The sequence below is a fragment of the Macaca mulatta genome, chromosome 10 (genome assembly GCF_049350105.2).
Source record: "Macaca mulatta isolate MMU2019108-1 chromosome 10, T2T-MMU8v2.0, whole genome shotgun sequence".
In the NCBI taxonomy this organism is placed as follows: domain Eukaryota; kingdom Metazoa; phylum Chordata; class Mammalia; order Primates; family Cercopithecidae; genus Macaca; species Macaca mulatta.
In genome coordinates this window covers 23334744-23351019 of record NC_133415.1, presented here as the reverse complement: position 1 = coordinate 23351019, position 16276 = coordinate 23334744, and the positions used below count along the sequence as shown (strand labels likewise).

At 37.3% G+C, this 16276-nt stretch overlaps 1 protein-coding gene across 6 annotated transcripts in view; it reads right to left on the bottom strand.

Moving 5' to 3' along the window:
* The window catches only part of TTC28 (tetratricopeptide repeat domain 28), a 718240-nt gene that overhangs the window by 241849 nt on the left and 460115 nt on the right, over positions 1-16276 (bottom strand). The window lies entirely within an intron of this gene.

Sequence of the window (16276 nt, the reverse complement as noted above, 5' to 3'; positions counted from 1 at the left end):
TGCTATCCAGTATGGTCCCCAGCTGACAGATACTAGTTGGAAATGAAAGAATGGAAAAAGCCATTGTGGCAGTAGTCTGCATCCTGCAAGAGCAGATTCTGACCAGCGTCACTTCCACAGTGAAAGGTAACAAAATCTGACAAAGAAAAATTCAGGCTCCTTTTCTACTTGTAATTGTCATATCAGCCCAAGTGGAAGTATGTTACACAAGAGATACAGCGAAGAATGCAAGCAAATATAACTGGTCACAAAAAGGTCCCTCCCAGCCAAACCAAGGCAGAATTTCTCAAGGATGAGCAGCATTCCACAGAGAGATCTGTTGGCTGTAAAAAGCGTATTGATCCTGCTGAAGCTTTCTGCAGATTATTAAAATTCAAGAGATCCAGATGAGACTCATTACAATCCTTTCATAGGTGACTACAACGTAAGACTGAGTCTTCACACAGAGGGGAAGGGTCTTTGTCTTCTCATTGCCCAGAAAAGAAAACAACCCTTTTATTCTACTGGACATCAGAGGAGATTTTTCAAAAGAGGTTCCTCCACATTTCCTTTACGTGCCATGCCAGATTCATCCAGGTGCTTTCCCTGAATTGCACTGATGTTTTAGAATACAGAGAGAGACTGGGGGAGGTTCGAGAGAAATAGGATATTTTCCCTTAGACGTATATCCTATAGTAGCAGCTGGGAAGGGTCACACTGACATTAAGTCAAGTGTGAGTTGAACCAAAATTTTTTCTGTATGGGCAGAAAAATTTTCTATAATTGTAAACTATTGAGTTCTCATTCATTCCAATTCCAGGATTTTAATCCTCCTCAGCCAGAGAAATGACCTAATAGGAAGTCTAACCTCATTATTCAATTGTGTGTGTGAGGTTTTGGCAAAATGTTTAAGAGAGACGTGTACACCTATGTGGGAAGCCTGTACTGATGAAAAATGTATCAAGTATTTTATGGGTATGAATTATAATAAATACTAGTATATAACTTGGGTGATGCCCAAGTTATCCCCAAGTATCCCCAAGTACTTATTTAGGTATGTTCTAAAGTTAGCATCTTTCAACAATCTTTTCTTTTCTTTCAACAATCTGTTCGTGCCACAACTGCTGACTACATATCTAGCACATATAGGTACTATGCTAGAAAGAGAAGCTGGAAGGTGGGAATACATAGATAAATTAAACACAGTCTCTGCACTTGAAGAACCAACAGTCTACAGTAGGAGACAGATATGTAAACAAATGCTTTAACACATGCGATAAATGCTTTAATACATGGACTGAATACATGGATAAGTTCTTTAATACATGGAAACGCAAAGAGAAAATCAGAACATCTGAGACAAAAGTTTGTTTTTTTGTTTTGTTTTGTTTTGTTTTGTTTTAAAACCACAAGGCAGGGGATCGAGCCTACAGTCTTATTTTTACATATTAAGTCCAAATCCCTGAAGAGCCCAAAATATATAATTTGCATCTATAACTCTTCTAATTCCTCCTAGAGTCACAAGATAAACCTAATACAAGAGTGGCTCAAGTCTGTAGATCACAGCAGGGAACTGCTCTTGGTTCTATTTGGTTTACAAGTCCTGTGACGGTTGTGGAATGTTGGCAGTTTACACATGGCTGGTGAGGAGAAGCTATGCAAGAGTTGTCAGGAACTCAGCTGTAATAGACCAGGCATGACCATTAGGAAAGCCCATGAAAATAAATGTCTGGAAGGAAGACAGTTGTTGTTCCAAAGAATCAAAGTCAAACATCAGCTCATTTGTCCATCTAAACATACATTTATTCCAGCTTTGATAACAGCAAGAAAACAACTGACAATGGTTTGATTTATTCATATGAAACAAATAATCAATGGTGTGAAGATTTAAGGGACGTTTCTCTCCGATTTGATACAAGCCTTAAATTCTTATTCTCGATTTATACACCTAGGGGCCACAGTAGCTCATAATGTTTGAGAAAGTATCCAGGAGAATTGGGAATTATCAATAATTTTTAGAAGGATTACCCTACAACCATGGAAGTCAGATATTAGCTTTCTTTTATCAGACAAACAGTGATGGGGAAATACCAGCCCACAGCCTTTTTTAAGGAAAACCACTTCTTCATCCCACCCCTGCTGAGACCCATAGCTGCTCATGAAGTACCACAGGATTTCAACCACTCCAGCATAGCTATTTGAGTCAGGTGTGGGCATCTGACTAAAAGACAGCCAATCAATTGAATGATCAACAACCTATTTTGTGACCTGGAATGAAGAAAAGAGCTCCAACCAATCAGATTAATCCACTTTCAGGAATTTAATAAATATTAAGAGAATGTGGCTGTTAAGAGTGAATCTGAAGCCAAAAGAATGCAAAAAAAAAAAAAAAAAAGAGGCCTCATGGGGCAGCCTTTCAGGCCTAGGAGCTCCTATCAAGGCCTAGTGGTAAGGGAATAATCCTTAGCAAGCAGCAGCAATCTTATTATTATTATTATACTTTAAGTTCTAGGGTACATGTGCACAATGTACAGGTTTGTTACATATGTATACATGTACCATGTTGGTGTGCTGCACCCATTAACTCGTCATTTACATTAGGTATATCTCCTAATGCTATCCCTCCCCACTCCCCCCACCCCACGACAGGCCCCAGGGTGTGATGTTCCCCTTCCTGTATCCAAGTGTTCTCATTGTTTAATTCCCACTTATGATTTAGAATATGCAGTGTTTGGCTTTTTCTCCTTGCGATAGTTTGCTGAGAATGATGGTTTCCAGCTGCATCCATGTCCCTACAAAGGACATGAACTCATCCTTTTTTATGGCTGCATGGTATTCCATGGTGTATATGTGCCACATTTTCTTAATCTAGTCTATCACTGATGGACATTTGGGTTGGTTCCAAGTCTTTGCTATTGTGAATAGTGCTGCAATAAACATATGTGTGCATGTGTCTTTATAGCAGTATGATTTATAATCCTTTGCGTATATACCCAGTAATGGGATGGCTGGATCAAATGGTATTTCTAGTTCTAGATCCTTGAGGAATCACCACACTGCCTTCCACAATGGTTGAACTAGTTTACAGTCCCATCAACAGTGTAAAAGTGTTCCTATTTCTCCACATCCTCTCCAGCACCTGTTGTTTCCTGACTTTTTAATGACTGCCATTATAACTGGTGTGAGATGGTATCTCATTGTGGTTTGATTTGTATTTCTCTGATGGCGAGTGATGATGAGCATTTTTCCATGTGTCTGTTGGCTGTATAAATGTCTTCTTTTGAGAATTGTCTGTTCATATCCTTTGCCCACTTTTTGATGGGGTTTTTTTTTTTCTTGTAAATTTGTTTGAGTTATTTGTAGATTCTGGATACTAGCCCTTTGTCAGATGAGTGCATTGCAAAAAATTTTTCCCATTCTGTAGGTTGCCTGTTCACTCTGATGGTAGTTTCTTTTGCTGTGCAGAAGCTCTTTAGTTTAATTAGATCCCATTTGTCAATTTTGGCTTTTGTTCCCACTGCTTTTGGTGTTTTAGACATGAAGTCCTTGCCCATGCCTATGTCCTGAATGGTATTGCCTAGGTTTTCTTCTAGGGTTTTTACGGTTTTAGAGAGACCCTAGGTGGTCCATCACATAGAGAAAGCTGCTGGTCCTTGCTGGAGTTTCCATTCCAGGGTACACGTATCTTCATAATATGTTCCCTTTCTCTTAACATTTGTTTTGTAAATGTCTGTTTGAAACCAACAGAAACCAAGTATAATGCACATCTTATAAATGAAAAAAACCACAACTCAATGTAATTAAATAATCAGTTAAGTGGTACAGCTAGCTAGAATCTTGTACGTGGCTCAAGACAGAACAGATGGCTGAATAAAGAAAATAACTAGTCTCTCTTGTAGGTTTATGAATAGTTTTTCTTTCACTTATTTAGGGTTGCTTTGATGACATCACATTGTCAAAGTAATTTTCAATTTTCTTCATTTTAAAGTAATTTTAAATTTTCTTCATTTTAGAGCTGGGTGCAGTGGCTCACACCTGTAATCCCAGCACTTTGGGAGGCCGAGGTGGGTGGATTGCCTGAGGTTAGGAGTTCGAGACCAGCCTAGCCAACATAGTGAAACTCCCTCTCTACTAAAAATACAAAATATTAGCTGGGCGTGGTGACGGGTGCCTGTAATCCCAGCTACTTAGGAAGCTGAGGCAGGAGAATCACGTGAACCCAGGAGGCAGAGGTTACAGTGAGCCGAGATCGTGCCATTGCACTCCAACCTAGGCAACAAGAGTGAAACTCCGTCTCAAAAAACAAAAAAAAATTCTGTTTTAATTTTCAATTGCTTTTCCCTTGTTGCTTTAGAATTATTCATTCTTCAATATTATTTGAGCATTAAAATTCTGGAATTTTTTCAGTGATAATTTTAAAGAAAATCAAGTACACCGGTAGAAAGAGTGGTCTAAAGTCCTCCCAACTGAGTTATATTAGAATTCTGGATAATTTTTCTCATAATTTACTGCTTTTAAATTTGACCATATATCTTCACATAATTTTGCTCATATTTTAATTATTTTCTTTTTTTTATTATTATACTTTAAGTTCTAAGGTACATGTGCACAATGTGCAGGTTTGTTACATATGTATACATGTGCCATGTTGGTGTGCTGCACCCATTAACTCATCGTTTACATTAGGTATATCTCCTAATGCTATCCCTCTCCCCCTTCCCCCTCCCCACAATAGGCCCCGATGTGTGATGTTCCCCTTCCTGTGTCCAAGTGATCTCATTGTTCAATTCCCACTTATGAGTGAGAACATGCAGCATTTGGTTTTCTGTTCTTGCGATAGTTTGCTGAGAATGATGGCTTCCAGCTGCATCCATGTCCCTACAAAAGACACGAATTCATCTTTTTTATGGCTGCATAGTATTCCATGGTGTATATGTGCCACATTTTCTTAATCTAGTCTGTCACTGATGGACATTTGGGTTGATTCCAAGTCTTTGCTATTGTGAATAGTGCCACAATAAACATACATGTTTTCTTCTATGGTTTTTATGTTTTTAGGTCTAACATTTAAGTCTCTAATCCATCTTGAATTAATTTTCATATAAGGAGCAAGGAAAGGATCCAGTTTCAGCTTTCTACTTATGGCTAGCCAATTTTCCCAGCACCATTTATTAAATAGGGAATCCTTTCCTCATTTCTTGTTTTCATCAGGTTTGTCAAAGATCAGATGGCTGTAGATGTGTGGTATTATTTCTGAGGGCTCTGTTCTGTTCCATTGGTCTATATCTCTGTTTTGGTACCAGTACCATGCTGTTTTGGTACCAGTACCATGCTGTTTTGGTTACTGTAGCCTTGTAGTATAGTTTGAAGTCAGGTAGCATGATGCCTCCAGCTTTGTTCTTTTGGTTTAGGATTGTCTTGGCAATGCGGGCTCTTTTTTGGTTCCATATGAACTTTAAAGCAGTTTTTTCCATTCTGTGAAGAAAGTCATTGGTAGCTTAATGGGGATGCCAATGAATCTATAAATTACCTTGGGCAGTATGGCCATTTTCACGATACTGATTCTTCCTATCCACGGGCATGGTATGTTCTTCCATTTGTTTGTGTCCTCTTTGATTTCACTGCGCAGTGGTTTCTAGTTCTCCTTGAAGAGGTCCTTCACATCCCTTGTAAGTTGGATTCCCAGGTATTTTTTCTCTTTGAAGCAATTGTGAATGGGAGTTCATTCATGATTTGGCTCTCTGTTTGTCTGTTATTGGTGGTGTATAAGAATGCCTGTGATTTTTGCACACTGATTTTGTATCCTGAAACTTTGCTAAAGTTTCTTATCAGCTTAAGGAGATTTTGGGCTGAGACGATGGGGTTTTCTAAATATACAATCAGGTCATCTGCAAACAGTGACAATTTGACTTCTTCTTTTCCTAACTGAATATCCTTTATTTCTTTCTCTTGCCCGATTGCCCTGGCTAGAACTTCCAACACTATGTTAAATAGGAGTGGTGAGAGAGGGCATCCCTGTCTTGTGCCAGTTTTCAAAGGGAATGCTTCCAGTTTTTACTCATTCAGTATGATATTGGCTGTGGGTTTGTCATAAATAGCTCTTATTATTTTGAGATACGTTCCATCAATACCGAATTTATTGAGCGTTTTTAGCATGAAGAGCTGCTGAATTTTGTCAAAGGCCTTTTCTGCATCTATTGAGATAATCATGTGGTTTTTGTCTTTGGTTCTGTTTATATGCTGGATTACGTTTATTGATTTGCATACGTTGAACCAGCCTTGCATCCCAGGGATGAAGCCCACTTGATCATGGTGGATAAGCTTTTTGATGTGCTGCTGGATTCGGTTTGCCAGTATTTTATTGAGGATTTTTGCATTGATGTTCATCAGGGATATTGGTTTAAAATTCTCTTTTTTTGTTGTGTCTCTGCCAGGCTTTGGTATCAGGATGATGTTGGCCTCAAAAAATGAGTTAGGGAGGATTCCCTCTTTTTCTATTGATTGGAATAGTTTCAGAAGGAATGGTAACAGCTCCTCCTTGTACCTCTGGTAGAATTCGGCTGTGAATTCATCTGTTCCTGGACTTTTTTTGCTTGGTAGGCTATTAATGATTGCCTCAATTTCAGAGCCTGCTATTGGTCTACTCAGGAATTCAACTTCTTCCTGGTTTAGTCTTGGGAGAGTGTATGTGTCCAGGAATTTATCCATTTCTTCTAGGTTTTCTAATTTATTTGCGCAGAGGTGTTTATAGTATTCTCTGATGGTAGTCTGTATTTCTGTGGGGTCGGTGGCGATATCCCCTTTACCATTTTTTATTGCGTCTATATGATTTTTCTCTCTTTTCTTCTTTATTAGTCTTGCTAGCATTCTATCAATTTTATTGATCTTTTCAAAAAACCAGTTCCCGGATTCATTGATTTTTTGAAGGGTTTTTTGTGTCTCTATCAAATTATTTTCATTTCCCTTCATTATAGGGATATCTCTATACATCACAAAATGTACACATTTTTATTAATGCATTATTTATACACTCTTCTAGAATGCTGCCATGTTGTTTAATATGTGAATATCTGTCCATTATACTATTGAAATAATGAAAAATAAAATAAAATGATAAAAATAACCCAGAGGTTGATTCCCCACTTAGACATATGTATTCCAAGTATTCTTCAGACATTACAAACTCACCAGCAATACATCATACCACTCAAAGGCATGTATTGTATTTGTTACAAGAGCCCAAGGAGCCATAACTAATGTGCAGATCACGAGTTAAATGACAATGGAAGAACTTACTAAAATTATTAGAGACAAAAAGAACCTTTTTTTTTTTGGAGACAGAGTCTCGCTCTGTCACCCAGGCTAGAGTACAGTGGCACGATCTCAGCTCACTGCAACCTCTGCCTCCTGAGTTCACATGATTCTCCTGCCTCAGTCTCCTGAGTAGCTGGGATTACAGGTGTGCACCACCACACGCAGCTAATTTATGTATTTTTAGTAGAGATGGGGTTTCACCATGTTGGCCAGGCTGGTCTCGAACTCCCTGACCTCAAGTGATTCACCCACCTCCGGCTCCCGAAGTGCTAGGATTACAGGCATGAGCCACTAACGCCTGGCCTCATCTTCTAATTTAAACACTATACCAAATTAGGGAGAAGCTGAGATCCCTTGAAATGTTTATCTATATACAGTGAAATAAGGGTGTGAGTAAAATTCCTGAACCCTCAGAGGCATATTAGGTAAGTGGCCCCCACTATGCCCCACAAATACAATTTACTTCTAAACTAGAATAGTGATGCTAAATTGTTCCAGTGGGAATGTGAGCTTATACACAACAAGCTCCTAAAATATACTCACTGATAGACAACCAGCTAATGATTACCTCCAACTTGAGTTGTGATCTTTTATGTTATTGCCAAGGAAGGGGACTTTTTGATACACAAATTATGAGGTGTAGTCATAGAATATTAGAAAAGGAAAGACTGAGATGTTTAATCTAGCCCTCTCATATGGCAGGTGGGAAATTAAAGCCCAAAGAGATGAAACAGCTCTCCCAGAGTCACAAGAAATGTCAGTGGCAAAGCTGCTACCAGCCCACAGATCACTTTCTTTTAGTCCAGACTCTACTGCTTTTTGAGTTATTCTTATAATGTCCTTATTGTTTTGGTTTTATTCTTTTTTATTCTAAAATAGGCAAGATGAAGAGACCAGAGAAAGAAGTAATATTTGTACTAGTATTTGACACCTGGTCTGTTGCCCTCACTCAACTCCATCTAGGAAAGAATAATTACCTTCGCCTTCACTAAAACTCCATAGTAATCAGTGGCAAATCTAATTGGCCTCTAAATCTATTTCTCCTTTCCATTAATAATTCCTAATATTCAAGGGAAAACACTGCTGTAAGGGAGGTTCTAGCTAAAGTTAGATAAGAATGGGGTTTAAATACAGGCTTTTAAACTATAAAGGAAGACTGGCCCTGTCAGATAAGAAAACTTTTTATAAAGTTTCTAGAATAGAACAACATGGTAGTAGTGTCTGAACAGATAAAAAGAACACTGGAATAGAATATGAAGTCCAGAATACACACAAGTACATAAGGAAATTTAGAATATGGTAATGGTAGCATCTCAAAGGACTGAAGCAGATTTTAATAAATGTTGATGGGGAAAACTGAATAACAGTCTTTGGAAAAAGATAAAAGTATATCCACACCTCCTACTATACACAAGGATAAACTCCAAATGGATCGCAGATTAAAATGTAAAAACTGAAACCACGTAACTGTTCTATTGCTAACTTCGTTAAGTTGGAACTACAATTCCTGGAACCCTCTTCTTTGTATTGGTTCAGGTTAGAATATGCCAAAAGAGGAACTTTTGAGAAACTTCGGAGGTGGAAGTAAAATAGCAGCTACTGCTTTCTAAGAGTCTTCATTGACTAATATGATGGTGTCCGGTAAGTTCCAGTTTGTCATCTTTCTCCAGGTGACTGCTGGTCTTGCTGACCAACAGCAGTCCCAGGTCCATCACCAAATGCCTGGTAATGATTACATGGAGGCAACATTTTCCCCACAGATCCCCTCCACACACCACCCTTACAATCCTAGTTCTGCAGCAAGACATGCTTGGCTTCTCAGGTTTTCCTGCCAGCTCCAGTTTGTCACCTGCACCAGTGCTTCAGGAAGAGAGATTGGTGACTTTTGCATTGACCCTCCAACTCCCACTTTTGGACTTTCATTTCCTTAGCTATTTCCACATTTGCATAACATCTATCCTGTATTAAATTCCTTATCCCATAACATGCATAGGGAATTTGCTTGCATGAGCGATATAATTATTGGTCTTTGGAGTAGAGTTCCAAGGTGAAGTATGAAAAGGATGGGAACCTGGAATTGGTTCTTTGATCTGCCTAGTCTGAAGTCTTTAAAGGCATTCGTGACCCTATTAATAGTGATAAATAGAATACTGGTAATAGGTGGCATACAGTGGCAAACAGATAATACAACTATTACCTGTAGTCACCTGAAGTCAAGTGCCAATAAACTGCAAAGCTTCAGGTGTCCAAGACGCTGCTGTCATTGTACAACAGTACATGTTAGTGGAAATAGAGTTTAAGGATATGGGCTTGGTCAACTTCTTTCTAAGCATGCTGGAGAACTTGAGGAAAAGAAAATTACGATCTCGGCACTTTGAATTCCAGCGTATGTTCAGAGAAGAACCAGAAAGCTTCTCTACAATTGTCCTGAAAGATGTCCTTATTTTCTGAAGCCACAGGTTCAAGATTTCAGAAAACTAATTAGGAAATAGAGGGAATGGAACTCTGAAAAATAGGATAAAGACACACAAGCAAATTCTAATGAAGTTGAGGACCTCGAACCCCTAAAGGTTAATCTTTCCTTGCCTGATAACCTATAATGGCCTCTCCCAAAGTAATTACCTGATTAAAGTAATGGCTGACTAAAACCTGGAACTCCATTTCTCCTTTGTTCCTTTTCCCCCTCTTTATCCTGCCTTCTTCTGGATCAAGTGAGCATTTTTAGGATCTAATTTTATCTCCTCTATTGACTTAGTGTTCTTGCTCATGTGCTCTCGCTCACTGGTGCATTCTCTCTCTCTCTCTCTCGCTCTCTCCCCACCCTTTTCTCTCCCTTTTTCTCTCTCAATGGTTGCTCTCACAGCCCTCTTCAACTGAGATTCTACGATAGAATTAAACAATAATGTCCTAACGTGTCCACTGTATGTAATGATCTAACCCCTCTCCTACGCATCCTAGAATAGTACTAGTTACATTCCATTCTTAGGAGAATTGAGACAGCAGTTCTCAAATGATTTTCTGTGTTTCATGGTTGAAATGAGGAACTCCAGTTGAGAAAGGCTGCTAGGGTTTACAGCACACATCTTTAAATTAGTACAGTCTACCTTTAAATAATATTAACTGCTTCATATATAATGTAAGAACCTTACAACAGTATGTACTTTCATTTCCCCCTCTTATTCTATATTATTGTAATATATTTTATTTCAACACGTTATAAGCCCCACAATACACCATTATCACTGCTGTGTTACCTAGTCAATCATCTTCTAAATAAAATCTTCAAAATACATGAAAAAATGAGGGATATCACTTATATTTATCTACATAGTTACATTTTGGCCTCCCTTCTTTCCTTTGTATAGATTCAAGTTTCTCTCTGGTATCATTTTCCTTCCACCTGAAAAACTTCCTTTAATAGTTCTTTAGTGCAAATCTGCTGGCAGCAATTTTTCTCAGCCTTTGTTTGTCTGAAAATGTTGATTTCACCTCTATTTTTGAAGTATATTTTTGCTAGATACTGAATTCTGGGGGGAGAGTTTTTCTTTTAACATTACCAAGATGTCATCCCATTGTTCTCTGGCTTGTATTGCTTCTAATGAGAAGTCAGTAATCATTCTTATCTTTGTTCCTCTTTATGTAATGTAGTTTCTCTGGCTGCTCTTCAGATTCTCTCTTTTATCATTTATTTTCAGTAGTTTGATTATGTTGTGCCTAGCTGTGACTTACTTTATATTTTTACTGCACAAATGGGATTCATGAAAATGAAAATTGGGTATGAAATGAAAATTTCATAATATTAGGAAACTCCTTCATCATTATTTCTTCAAATATTTGTATACCACCTTTCTGAGAATTCAGTTACATATAGTCTAGTCTACTTAACAGTTTCCAATGGATCACTGAGGTTTTATTGATTTTCCTTGGTCTTTTTTCCTTTGCTTCAGTCTGGATGTTTTCTATTGATGCATCTTTAGGTTATTTGATGTTTTCTTCAGCTATATCTAATCTCTTATTAAGCCCATCCAGTCATTTTTCATTTCTGAAATTGTATTTCTCCAATCCAGAAGTTTCATTTGGTTCTTTCATAGATCTTCCAGTTATTTTATATTATATCAAATGTTCTCTTCTAAATCTTTGAAAATGTTTATCTTTTTTAAAGTACTTGTCTGTTAATTCCATCATTTGTGTCATTTACTTGCAAATCAGCCTACTCTAAGACTTGTTTTTAAGTTTTTTTAGAATGAGTCCAGCATTGCCTTTACCAGGGCTGTTTAGTTCTACTCCTAAGACACGGCCTTTTTAGGGTCTCTACTAAATGTACTGGGTGTTCAACAATGTCTTTTCCATCTGGCCATGTGGTAGTTCTGGTAGTTGCTCAACTCCCAGGTAGTTGTTCTTTCCCCCAATATCTTATTCTTTGCCTGGCTTTGTGGAAACTAACCTTACACAAGTATAGCACAGTATTTACCCAAACTCTGAAGAGGACTCACACATAGATTTCTGGAGGTCTTTCTCTATGTTGCCCCTTCCTGTCTCTGTTCCACAAATTCCAGATGGTTCAGACTCCCCACACTAATATCTATTTTTCCTCAACTCAGTGAAACCATTGTGCTCTACGAGGTTTCTCTCCTTACGACATGACCTGCAAAGTATTCTAGGTAGAAACAGAGTAACTGTAAGGTTCAATGCTCTATTTCCCTTCTGTCAGGGATCACAGTTCTGCATGATTTGCTCAGGTCTGAAAACAGTATTTTCATATATACTGACCAATGTTGTAGTTGTTTACAGTGGAAGGACAAGTTATTCCATCATGAACAAAGTAAAATTTTTATTCTTTTTATTTTGCTTCAATTTCCCTTCTATCAAACAGTTCTGTTCAACAGAACTTTCTGCAATAATGGACATATTCTATAATCTTCTTTGTCCAATATAGTAGCCAATAGCCACATGTGGCTCTTGAGAACTTAAAATATGACCAGTGACTTTTTATTTCAGCTTGGAAATATAAAACTGGAAAGAGCACCACTCTACCGTACAAGAAGACAAAAAGGTGGACAAAGTACAAATCAATGACTTTTCTTAAATCAATCAGACAAGTGAAGTCACAGGGTAGACAACTAACCTAAAATATATAGAGAAGCAAGCAACTACAGACAGAATAAGCATTTGCTTACCTGAGACAGGTGCTGCTAAATATCATAAAAGCCAGTAGGAAGATTAAACAAAATAGTTTTACCAAATGCTAAAGGCTTAACATAGTCTAGCATGAGAGCATGAAGCCTATGGAGAACACAGACACAGAGAGGTTATTGCTCTCATGGAGGTTTTTTGTTTTTTTTCCCAAGGAACTCTATCAGGCTCTCACAGGAAACACTGATTAGAAAGGAATGGGACTTGAAAAAAGGGATGGAGACATATGGGCATATTCTGATGAAGATGAGGACCTTGAGCCCCCAAGGGGTGGTCTCTACTTGCCTAAGAATCTGTAATGGCCTTTCCTGAAGTAACTGTCCTGAAGGAGATCTAATCTTTAGACTTACCTCTCATTCCCTCATCATCTCTCATTGCTTCTAGACCAGGGTTTCTCAACAATGGCACTACTGACATTTGGGAATAAATAATTGTTTGTTGTGGGAGCTGTCCTGTGCACTGTAGGATGTTTAGCAGCATCCCTGACCTCTATCCACTAGATGACAGAAATGAATGAATCTGACTGTCTTTCAAACGAGTAATAGAATCATATTAAAGAAAAAGAACTAATCCAAGAAACTTTTCAACCCAATATTTTGACTATGTGCCCTCAGGCAAAGATAAAAACAATCCTTAGGAAATACTGAATTTGTTAGGGAGTTTGTTTTACAGTGGCATTAATTAGTACCTCTGAAAACATATTCTGTATATTAGAGGACTGAGATAATATATGGAGAATAATAGAAAGTCATGTTCCTCACTGTGGGAGAAAGGAATGACAAATATGGAAAGAGGAAGACTAGAAAGAATTCTGCTGTGGCATTAAATTGGAATTGGGGATATCTATAAGTATTCATAATATTTAATACTTTTAAAAATATAATACAGAAATAACTACAGATATATGTATTTATATGGTGTATATATACACGTATATGTAAACACATATCTATATATATACATATGTATATATTTGTATACATCTATATCCACACAGATACATGTATACATGTATATATATTTTTCCCTAGCTTAGTCTCCAGAGAGAAACCCAAAACATTGATACCTCATTAGAAATGAGCACACCTAGCACAGAGATCTTGATTTCTAAACCATTCTCCCTTAAAGGGAACCAGAGCTAACCAAAGAAATGGCAGCTTGTGGGACCTGGGCAGGGAAGGCAAACCATAAGGCTGGAACATCTTGTTGCACCAGAAAGTATATAAATGCTCAAAGAACAATGGAGACAAGTCAAAAGAATGTAGTAATTAGCTTAAAAAGACTCCCAGTCTGGGACAATTTGAGCAGCAAATCAAACTAAATAATAATAGAAATAGTCCTTTAACCCAGTTAGCAAAATAAGAAAATAAAATAATTCATGAGATCACACTGATATAAATGAATAAACAAATGGTGGAAAAGGGAAAGCTCTTTCTGGTAAAACATCAACTAATATAGAAGGAATGAACAGAAAATGCACAAAGTCTAGTCTCAAAATGTCTCCCCACAAAAACTACAAATGAAAAAACAGTAACTTCACGGTAGAGAAACCTGGCAGACTCCACCTGAACCACATGATCAAAGTTCATTTCCCCAGGTATGAAGCACTCCAATACCATGTGTCTCTTTATAAGATGTGCTGAGAAGAATAAGTATCACTTCTGTCGTATTTTTGCCCCAAAAATGGAAAACAGGGATCTAATCATGAAGAACCATAGATAATCAAATTGAGAAACATTCTATAAAATAAATGGCCTGTATTCTTAAAAAGTGTCAAGGTCAAGGAAGACAAAGAAAAGCTGAGGTTCTAAGCTGACATGAAAACTAAATGCAAAATCTAATCCTGGATTGGATCCTGGACAAGGAAAAATAGCAGATCAGACATTACTGGGATAATTTATTTAATATTAATATAAAATTTGAGTATGAGCTATATATTTGATAACTGGACTATGATTATGTAAGAGAATGCCCTTATTCTCAATAAATACAAATGTAAGTATTTAGGGGCAAAAGGCAACTGTATGTAATTTACCCTCAAATGGTTTGAGATTAAAAATTTAAGGAGAGAGAGAAAATATGTTAAAACAAATGGGGAAAATAATGATTGAATCTGGGTAAAGGGTACACAGGAGTTCTTTATACTAATCTCACAACTTTTTGTAAGTTTGGAATTATAAAAAAAATAAAAAGTTATAAAAATAGGCTTCTTACTCCCTCATGCTTTAGGTATGGGACTTAAAGTAGTTTGGTTATGACAGTGTAACAAAGTGGTAATGAAACTAGAGGAAGCATAAAGAAAGGGAAATAAAGAATTAGGATGTGTTTTGTGGTTATACATTAAAAAAAATCAGGCTTTTTTTTGTAAATAAAAATGCTAAGTGAGGATATAAATGAAGCATTTCTAATTATAAAAAGGATAGCCAAAAAAAGACTCATTCAACAGAATTCTAGGAGTACTACAAGAAGCTTAAAAGTGATACTCTGAAGACAAGAAAAGAAGCATTGGTAAGTAAAATGACATAGCAGAAACTATTTCAGGGGATCTTTATAACAACTCACAGATTAGCCTCTGCTTTTTGTTCCCTCAGTAGAATACACTGCCTGGCGCCACAGCACACCAATTACCTGTGACTACTGTCTACTCTCCAGCATTCCCTGGCCCTTTACTCCTTCTAATGGAGTGGGTGGTACATTTTACCAAGAGTCTGTTATGACTGCTTCCAAATAAGTTTATATCACATTTACTTGTTACAGTAATTACGCCATCTGACAGAAACTAATGAACTACAAGTGCAGGAAAAAAGCTCTTGTTTCTCTGAAAACTACAGTGAATACTTTCGAAAGACAATGAATCTGAGGCGAATTTGATATAGGTAAAATAATTATAAAATATTAGAAAAAGCCATAAAAATCTAGAGAGATTGTGCACTTAGACTTCCTTTTAAGTGATGTACTCAATTTTTACAACTCTTTGAAGAAAATGAAATTGTAAATGGATGTGGTTTATGCAGGAATTATTCTACAGAACTCTAAGCCTCGAATTAAAGAAAAGTCATTTGTTCTATGTCTTAAGATTGTTGGGTCAGTGTTTTTTTATGTTTAATTGAAATAATATGTTTGAATATGTATATATCCTTGTTATAATTTCTGTTTTAAATGATTTTTTTCCATTAACCAACTAATTACTGGTGCTGACTGGATTAAATAAGTTTCAATTTTACTTAATGTCTGTGACCAATAATATGTAAGAGGCTGGAAGTAATAACAAGCAGATTCATTTTAGAGGACACGTTAAAATTAAATTGACATCAAATTGGGCAGGCATGACCTGATACACTGCCTCTCAAACTAAGTAGAATGGTGCTGATGTGCAAACTGTTACTGGTCTGTGACAAGACAGGTACAGAAAATAAGAGTAAATATTTAAAATCCTTTAAAAATCAATTTGACAGAGTCATTTTAATCTATTTAATCTAATAATTAAAAAAAAAAAACCGGGCCAGGCGCAGAGGCTCACACCTCTAAGCACAACACTTTGGGAGGTCAAAGCAAGTGGATTGCTTGAGCCCAAGAGTTTGAAACCAGCCTGGGCAACCTGGCAAAACCCCCTCTCAACAACAACAACAACAACAAAAAATACAAAAACTAGCCAGCCACACTGTCACACACCTGTATTCTGAGCTACTTGGGAGGCAGGAGGATTTGCTTGAGCCTAGGAGGTGGAGGTTGCAGTGAGCCATGATCGTGCCACTGCACTCCAGCTTGGGTAACAGAGGGAGACCCTGTC